This window comes from Triticum dicoccoides, chromosome 3B (assembly GCF_002162155.2).
Source record: "Triticum dicoccoides isolate Atlit2015 ecotype Zavitan chromosome 3B, WEW_v2.0, whole genome shotgun sequence".
Taxonomy (NCBI): Eukaryota; Viridiplantae; Streptophyta; class Magnoliopsida; order Poales; family Poaceae; genus Triticum; species Triticum dicoccoides.
In genome coordinates, this window is record NC_041385.1 from 395,041,125 (window position 1) to 395,051,597 (window position 10,473).

Consider the following 10,473-nt stretch of genomic DNA (forward strand, 5'->3'; position numbering starts at 1 on the left):
GTCGCGCCCCCAGGAGCCCATTTTTCGCCGGCTTAGGCCGAAATTAGCGTGGGCGGACCCAGGTCGAACCTGATGCGCTGGGGGGCTCCCAAGGGCGCCGGGGCGAGTGGTTTTAGCGCGAAAGAGCCGCGGGCCCAACGAGTCAACGATGCGCGCCTCGTCGTCGTCGGAAAGCCTCAGTTTCCCACGTGGAATCAATGGCAGGCTGCCGCCGGTCAGCCTTGCCATTGATTCCTCATTACGGGCTGCGCGGCGACGCCTCCCCTCCCGCCACGCGTACACGGCGCGGGGCTATATAAACCGGTGGCCTCCCTCGCCTCTGGCCACACCAGTCCACAGCCGCCCCGCCGACCGAAGCCGAGCTCCCGCTGACGCTTCTTCCCCCTCTCCCTCTCTCCCAAGCCCGATGGCCGCGCGATTCCCCGGCGACGCGGCGGCGGCCAATGGCTTCGGCTGCCGCTTGCTCCACGAGTAGGAGTCCTGGATGCTATTCGAGGCGAACATCCCGGCGCCACCGGACATGCGCGTCGGGCCGACGGGGTGGAGGCTCAGCAACGGAGGTGTCCCCATTCCACCGGTGCCCGACGTCGAGGCGCTCCACGCCTTCTTCGCCGCCGAGGTCGGCCGCGTGCAAGCCTCCCTGACAGAGGAGCAGCACGCCCTCTCCCAGTACGCCGCCGACAATCACGCGTCATGGGCGGCGTACTTCCAGCACCGCCAGGAACAGAGGCTGGCATCCACCAACCGGGCGCCGGTGGTGGGCGGCGTCAAGACAGCGAGGGGCCCCGCATATGGCCGCACGCTCCAGGACGTGTTGGAGTACCTGGAGGGCGGCAATGACCCGCCGCTGGCATACCCTGTCGCGGCGGCCGCCCTGGTCCACCGCCGGAGCGCCGGGCAATGGATGCCCAAGTGGTTCGGCTCCTCCTCGACTTCCTCCTCTTACTCCTCCTCCCGCTCTTCTTCCCCTTCCTCCGGCTCACCGGCGATGTTCGTTGTCAAGGCCGAGCCCGCAGCAGAGACGCCGCTCGGCCGACGCACTCGCAGCGCCGGCATCGTCATCAATGAGGGCGGCCGGCGCGCCTCTGTTGGGGAACGTAGTAATTTCAAAAAAATTCCTACGCACACGCAAGATCATGGTGATGACATAGCAACGAGAGGGGAGTGTTGTCCACGTACCCTCGTAGACCGTAAGCGAAAGCGTTATGACAACGCGGTTGATGTAGTCGTACGTCTTCACGATCCGACCGATCCAAGCACCGAACGTACGACACCTCCAAGTTCAGCACACGTTCAGCTTGATGACAATCCCCGGGCTCCGATCCAGCAAAGCTTCGGGGATGAGTTCCGTCAGCACGACGGCATGGTGACGATGATGATGTTCTACCGGCGCAGGGCTTCGCCTAAACTCCGCGACGATATGACCGAGGTGGAATATGGTGGAGGGGGTGTTGGGGAACGTTGCAGAAAACAAAAAATTTCCTACTCGTTTCACCAAGATCATCTAGGAGTTCATCTAGCAACGAGTGATTAGATGCATCTACATACCTTTGTAGATCGCGAGCGGAAGCGTTCAAAAGAACGGTGATGATGTAGTCGTACTCGACGTGATCCAAATCACCGATGACCAGCGCCGAACGGACGGCACCTCCGCGTTCAACACACGTACGGAACAGCCACGTCTCCTCCTTCTTGATCCAGCAAGGGAGGGAGGAGAGGTTGAGGGAGATGGCACCAGCAGCAGCACGAGGGCGTGGTGTTGATGGAGCTACAGTACTCCGGCAGAGCTTCGCTAAGCACTATGGAGGTGGAGGAGGTGTTGGGGAGGGAGAAGGAGGCAACCAAAGGCCAAGGCGTTCAGGTATGAAGTCCCTCCTCTCCCCCACTATATATAGGAGGGCCAAGGGGGGGTGGCCGGCCCTAGGAGATCCAATCTCCTAGGGGGTGCGGCGGCCAAGGGGGGTTTCCCTCCCCCCAAGGCACCTAGGAGGTGCCTTCCCCTCCTAGGACTCTTTCCCCCCTTAAACCCTAGGCGCATGGGCCTATGTGGGGCTGGTGCCCTTGGCCCATTAGGCCAAGGCGCACCCCCTACAGCCCATGTGGCCCCCCGGGACAGGTGGACCCACCCGGTGGACCCCCGGGACCCTTCCGGTGGTCCCGGTACAATACCGATAACCCCGAAACTTGTCCCGATGCCCGAAACAGGACTTCCCATATATAAATCTTTACCTCCGGACCATTCCGGAACTCCTCGTGACGTCCGGGATCTCATCCGGGACTCCGAACAACATTCGGGTTACTGCATATACATATCCCTACAACCCTAGCGTAACTGAACCTTAAGTGTGTAGACCCTACGGGTTCGGGAGACAAGCAGACATGACCGAGACGACTCTTCGGTCAATAACCAACAGCGGGATCTGGATACCCATGTTGGCTCCCACATGCTCCACGATGATCTCATCGGATGAACCACGATGTCGAGGATTCAATCAACCCCGTAGGCTATTCCCTTTGTCTATCGATATGTTACTTGCCCGAGATTCGATCGTCGGTATCCCAATACCTCGTTCAATCTCGTTACCAGCAAGTCACTTTACTCGTACCGTAATGCATGATCCCGTGACCAGACACTTGGTCACTCTGAGCTCATTATGATGATGCATTACCGAGTGGGCCCAGTGATACCTCTCCGTCATACGGAGTGACAAATCCCAGTCTTGATCCATGTCACCCAACAGACACTTTCGGAGATGCCCGTAGTCTACCTTTATAGTCACCCAGTTACGTTGTGACGTTTGGCATACCCAAAGCACTCCTACGGTATCCGGGAGTTACACGATCTCATGGTCTAAGGAAAAGATACTTGACATTGGAAAACTCTAGCAAACGAACTTATACGATCTTGTGCTATGTTTAGGATTGGGTCTTGTCCATCAAATCATTCTCCTAATGATGTGATCTCGTTATCAATGACATCCAGTGTCCATAGTCAGGAAACCATGACTATCTGTTGATCAACGAGCTAGTCAACTAGAGGCTTACTAGGGACATGTTGATGTCTGTTATTCACACATGTATTACGATTTCCGGATAACACAATTAAAGCATGAATAAAGACAATTATCATGAACAAGGAAATATAATAATAATGCTTTTATTATTGCCTCTAGGGCATATTTCCAACAGTCTCTCACTTGCACTAGAGTCAATAATCTAGTTTACATTGTGATGAATCGAACACCCATGGAATTCTGGTGTTGATCATGTTTTGCTCTAGGGAGAGGTTTAGTCAACGGATCTGCTACATTCAGGTCCGTATGTACTTTACAAATCTCTATGTCTCCATCTTGAACATTTTCACGAATGGAGTTGAAGCGACGCTTGATGTGCCTTGTCTTCTTGTGAAACCTGGGCTCCTTGGCAAGTGCAATAGCTCCAGTGTTGTCACAGAAGAGCTTGATCGGCCCCGACGCATTGGGTATGACTCCTAGGTCGGTGATGAACTCCTTCACCCATATTGCTTCATGTGCTGCCTCCGAGGCTGCCATGTACTCCGCTTCACATGTAGATCCCGCCACGACGCTTTGCTTGCAACTACACCAGCTTACTGCCCCACCATTCAAAATATACACGTATCCGGTTTGTGACTTAGAGTCATCCAGATCTGTGTCGAAGCTAGCGTCGACGTAACCCTTTACGACGAGCTCTTCGTCACCTCCATAAATGAGAAACATTTCCTTAGTCCTTTTCAGGTACTTCAGGATATTCTTGACCGCTGTCCAGTGTTCCTTGCCAGGATTACTTTGGTACCTTCCTACCAAACTTACGGCAAGGTTAACATCAGGTCTGGTACACAGCATGGCATACATAATAGAACCTATGGCTGAGGCATAGGGGATGACGCTCATCTCTTCTATATCTTCTGCCGTGGTCGGACATTGAGCTGAGCTCAATTTCATACCTTGGAACACAGGCAAGAACCCCTTCTTGGATTGATCCATATTGAACTTCTTCAATATCTTATCAAGGTATGTGCTTTGTGAAAGACCTATGAGGCGTCTCGATCTATCTCTATAGATTTTGATGCCTAATATATAAGCAGCTTCTCCAAGGTCCTTCATTGAAAAACTTTTATTCAAGTAGGCCTTGATGCTGTCCAAGAGTTCTATATCATTTCCCATCAAAAGTATGTCATCTACATATAATATGAGAAATGCTACAGAGCTCCCACTCACTTTCTTGTAAACGCAGGCTTCTCCATAAGTCTGTGTAAACCCAAACGCTTTGATCATCTCATCAAAGCGAATGTTCCAACTCCGAGATGCTTGCACCAGCCCATAAATCGAGCGTTGGAGCTTGCACACTTTGTCAGCATTCTTAGGATCGACAAAACCTTCCGGCTGCATCATATACAATTCTTCCTTAAGGAAACCATTAAGGAATGCCGTTTTGACGTCCATTTGCCATATTTCGTAATCATAGAATGCGGCAATTGCTAACATGATTCGGACGGACTTCAGCTTCGCTACCGGCGAGAAAGTCTCATCGTAGTCAACCCCTTGAACTTGTCGATAACCCTTAGCGACAAGCCGAGCTTTATAGATGGCCACATTACCATCCGCGTCTGTCTTCCTCTTAAAGATCCATTTATTTTCTATGGCTCGCCGTTCAACAGGCAAGTCAGTCAAAGTCCATACTTCGTTTTCATACATGGATCCTATCTCGGATTTCATGGCTTCTAGCCATTTGTCGGAATCCGGGCCCGCCATCGCTTCTTCATAGTTCGAAGGTTCACCATTGTCTAACAACATGATTTCCAAGACAGGGTTGTCGTACCACTCTGGTGCGGAACGTGTCCTTGTGGACCTTCGAATTTCAGTAGGAGCTTGATCAGAAGTATCTTGATCATTATCATTAACTTCCTCTCTAGTCGGTGCTGGCACCTCAGGAACATTTTCTTGAGTTGCGCCATTTTCCGGTTCAAGAGGTAATACTTCATCAAGCTCTACTTTCCTCCCACTTACTTCTTTCGAGAGAAACTCTTTCTCCAGAAAGGACCCATTCTTGGCAACAAAGATCTTGCCTTCGGATCTAAGGTAGAAGGTGTACCCAATAGTTTCTTTTGGGTATCCTATGAAGACGCATTTTTCCGACTTGGGTTCGAGCTTTTCAGGTTGAAGTTTCTTGACATAAGCATCGCATCCCCAAACTTTTAGAAACGACAGCTTAGGTTTCTTCCCAAACCATAATTCATACGGTGTCGTCTCAACGGATTTCGACGGAGCCCTATTTAAAGTGAATGCGGCAGTCTCTAAAGCATAGCCCCAAAAACAAAGCGGTAAATCGGTAAGAGACATCATAGATCGCACCATATCTAACAGAGTGCGATTACGACGTTCGGACACACCATTACGCTGAGGTGTTCCAGGCGGCGTGAGTTGTGAAACTATTCCACATTTTCTTAAGTGTGCCCCAAACTCGTGACTCAAGTATTCTCCTCCACGATCTGATCGTAGAAACTTGATTTTCCTGTCACGTTGATTTTCAACCTCACTCTGAAATTCCTTGAACTTTTCAAAGGTTTCAGACTTGTGTTTCATTAAGTAGATATACCCATACCTACTTAAATCATCAGTGAGGGTGAGAACATAACGATAGCCACCGCGAGCCTCAACACTCATTGGACCGCACACATCAGTATGTATGATTTCCAATAAGTCGGTTGCTCGCTCCATTGTTCCTGAGAACGGAGTCTTGGTCATTTTACCCATAAGGCATGGTTCGCACGTGTCAAATGATTCATAATCAAGAGACTCTAAAAGTCCATCAGCATGGAGCTTCTTCATGCGTTTGACACCTATGTGACCAAGGCGGCAGTGCCACAAGTATGTGGGACTATCATTATCAACCTTACTTCTTTTGGTACTCACATTATGAACATGTGTAGCATCACATTCGAGATTCATAAAGAATAAACCATTCACCATAGGAGCATGACCATAAAACATATCTCTCATAAAAATGGAACAACCATTATTCTCATATTTAAAAGAGTAGCCATCTCGAATTAAACGAGATCCCGATACAATGTTCATGCTCAAAGCTGGCACTAAATAACAATTATTAAGGTTTAAAACTAATCCCGAAGGGAGATGCAGAGGTAGCGTGCCGACGGCGATCACATTGACCTTGGAACCATTCCCGACGCGCATCGTCACCTCGTCCTTTGCCAGTTTCCGCTTATTCCGCAGCCCCTGCTTTGAGTTACAAATCTGAGCAACTGCACCGGTATCAAATACCCAGGAGCCACTACGGGCACTAGTAAGGTACACATCAATTACATGTATATCACATATACCTTTGGTTTTGCCGGCCTTCTTATCCGTTAAGTACTTAGGGCAGTTCTGCTTCCAGTGACCGCTTCCCTTGCAATAAAAGCACTCAGTCTCGGGCTTGGGTCCATTCTTTGGCTTCTTCCCGGCAGCTTGCTTGCCGGGCGCGGCAACCTCCTTGCCGTCCTTCTTGAAGTTCTTTTTACCCTTGCCTTTCTTGAACTTAGTGGTTTTATTGACCATCAACACTTGATGTTCCTTCCTGACTTCTACCTCTGCTGATTTCAGCATAGCAAATACTTCAGGAATGGTCTTTTCCATCCCCTGCATATTGAAGTTCATCACAAAGCTCTTGTAGCTTGGTGGAAGCGACTGGAGGATTCTGTCAATGACCGCATCATCCGGGAGATTAACTCCCAGCTGAGTCAAGCAGTTATGCAACCCAGACATAGTGAGTATGTGCTCACTGACAGAACTGTTTTCCTCCATCTTACAACTGAAGAATTTGTCGGAGACTTCATATCTCTCGACCCGGGCATGAGCTTGGAAAACCATTTTCAGCTCTTCGAACATCTCATATGCTCCATGTCTCTCAAAACGCTTTTGGAGCCCCGGCTCTAGGCTGTAAAGCATGCCGCACTGAATGAGGGAGTAGTCATCGAATCGTGCCTGCCAAGCGTTCATAACATCTTGTTCTGCAGGGAGAACGGGTGCGTCACCAAGCGGTGCTTGTAGGACATAATCTTTCTTGGAAGCTATGAGGATGATCCTCAGGTTCCGGACCCAGTCCATATAGTTGCTGCCATCGTCTTTCAGCTTAGTTTTCTCTAGGAACGCGTTGAAGTTGAGGACTACGTTGGCCATTTGATCTACAAGACATATTGCAAAGATTTTAGACTAAGTTCATGATAATTAAGTTCAACTAATCAAATTATTAGTGAACTCCCACTTAGATTAGACATCCCTCTAGTCATCTAAGTATTACATGATCCGAGTTAAACTAGACCGTGTCCGATCATCACGTGAGACGGACTAGTCAACATCGGTGAACATCTTCATGTTGATCGTATCTTCTATATGACTCATGCTCGACCTTTCGGTCTTCTGTGTTCCGAGGCCATGTCTGTACATGCTAGGCTCGTCAAGTCAACCTAAGTGTTTGCATGTGTAAATCTGTCTTACACCCGTTGTATGTGAATGTCTGAATAAAACACCCGATCATCACGTGGTGTTTTGAAACAGCGAACTGTCGCAACGGTGCACAGTTAGGGGAAACACTTCTTGAATTTATTGTGAGGGATCATCTTATTTACTACCGTCGTCCTAAGTAAACAAGATGGAAAACATGATAAACATCACATGCAATCAAATAATAAACGTGACATGATATGGCCAATATCACATAGCTCCTTTGATCTCCATCTTGGGGCTCCATGATCATCTTGTCACCGGCTTGACACCATGATCTCCATCATCGTGTCTCCATGAAGTTGCTCGCCAACTATTAATTCTACTACTATGGCTAACGCGTTTAGCAATAAAGTAAAGTAATTTACATGGCGTTTCTTGATGACACGCAGGTCATATAAAAGAATAAAGACAACTCCTATGGCTCCTGCCGGTTGTCATACTCATCGACATGCAAGTCGTGATTCCTATTACAATAGCATGAACATCTCATACATCACATATAGATCATTCATCATTCATCACAACTTTGGCCATATCATATCACAAACCACTTGCTGCAAAAACAAGTTAGACGTCCTCTAATTGTTGTTGCAAGTTTTACGTGGCTGAATTAGGGTTCTAGCAAGAACGTTTTCTCACCTACGTTAAAGCCACAACGTGATTTGTCAACTTCTATTTACCCTTCATAAGGACCCTGTTCATCGATTCCGCTCCAACTAAAGTAGGAGAGACAGACACCCGCCAGCCACCTTATGCAACTAGTGCATGTTAGTCGGTGGAACCGGTCTCACGTAAGCGTACGTGTAAGGTTGGTCCGGGCCGCTTCATCCCACAATACCGCTGAAGCAAGAAAGGACTAGTAACAGCAAGAGAGTTGACAAATCTACGCCCACAACAAATTGTGTTCTACTCGCGCAAGAAGAACTACGCATAGACCTAGCTCATGATGCCACTGTTGGGGAACGTTGCAGAAAACAAAAAATTTCCTACTCGTTTCACCAAGATCATCTAGGAGTTCATCTAGCAACGAGTGATTAGATGCATCTACATACCTTTGTAGATCGCGAGCGGAAGCGTTCAAAAGAACGGTGATGATGTAGTCGTACTCGACGTGATCCAAATCACCGATGACCAGCGCCGAACGGACGGCACCTCCGCGTTCAACACACGTACGGAACAGCCACGTCTCCTCCTTCTTGATCCAGCAAGGGAGGGAGGAGAGGTTGAGGGAGATGGCACCAGCAGCAGCACGACGGCGTGGTGTTGATGGAGCTGCAGTACTCCGGCAGAGCTTCGCTAAGCACTATGGAGGTGGAGGAGGTGTTGGAGAGGGAGAAGGAGGCAACCAAAGGCCAGGGCGTTCAGGTATGAAGTCCCTCCTCTCCCCCACTATATATAGGAGGGCCAAGGGGGGGTGGCCGGCCCTAGGAGATCCAATCTCCTAGGGGGTGCGGCGGCCAAGGGGGGTTTCCCTCCCCCCCCAAGGCACCTAGGAGGTGCCTTCCCCTCCTAGGACTCTTTCCCCCTTAAACCCTAGGCGCATGGGCCTATGTGGGGCTGGTGCCCTTGGCCCATTAGGCCAAGGCGCACCCCCTACAGCCCATGTGGCCCCCCGGGACAGGTGGACCCACCCGGTGGACCCCCGGGACCCTTCCGGTGGTCCCGGTACAATACCGATAACCCCGAAACTTGTCCCGATGCCCGAAACAGGACTTCCCATATATAAATCTTTACCTCCGGACCATTCCGGAACTCCTCGTGATGTCCGGGATCTCATCCGGGACTCCGAACAACATTCGGGTTACTGCATATACATATCCCTACAACCCTAGCGTAACCGAACCTTAAGTGTGTAGACCCTACGGGTTCGGGAGACAAGCAGACATGACCGAGACGACTCTCCGGTCAATAACCAACAGTGGGATCTGGATACCCATGTTGGCTCCCACATGCTCCACGATGATCTCATCGGATGAACCACGATGTCGAGGATTCAATCAACCCCGTACGCTATTCCCTTTGTCTATCGATATGTTACTTGCCCGAGATTCGATCGTCGGTATCCCAATACCTCGTTCAATCTCGTTACCAGCAAGTCACTTTACTCGTACCGTAATGCATGATCCCGTGACCAGACACTTGGTCACTCTGAGCTCATTATGATGATGCATTACCGAGTGGGCCCAGTGATACCTCTCCGTCATACGGAGTGACAAATTCCAGTCTTGATCCATGTCACCCAACAGACACTTTCGGAGATGCCCGTAGTCTACCTTTATAGTCACCCAGTTACGTTGTGACGTTTGGCATACCCAAAGCACTCCTACGGTATCCGGGAGTTACACGATCTCATGGTCTAAGGAAAAGATACTTGACATTGGAAAACTCTAGCAAACGAACTTACATGATCTTGTGCTATGTTTAGGATTGGGTCTTGTCCATCACATCATTCTCCTAATGATGTGATCTCGTTATCAATGACATCCAGTGTCCATAGTCAGGAAACCATGACTATCTGTTGATCAACGAGCTAGTCAACTAGAGGCTTACTAGGGACATGTTGATGTCTGTTATTCACACATGTATTACGATTTCCGGATAACACAATTAAAGCATGAATAAAGACAATTATCATGAACAAGGAAATATAATAATAATGCTTTTATTATTGCCTCTAGGGCATATTTCCAACAGGGGGGCACCGCACACGGCTAAGGAATGATCCGTAGATCAACTTATGTGTCCTCGGGTGCCCCCCCCCCCGCCCCCGTATATAAAGGAGCAAGGGGGGAGGCCGGCCGACCCTTGTGGGCGCGCCAAGGAGGAGGAGTCCTCCTCCTAGTAGGAGTAGGACTCCCCCTTTCCTACTCCTACTAGGAGGGGGAAAGGAAGGGGGAGAGGGAGAAGGAAAGAGGGGGGCGCCGCCCCCTCCTAGTCCAATTCGGAC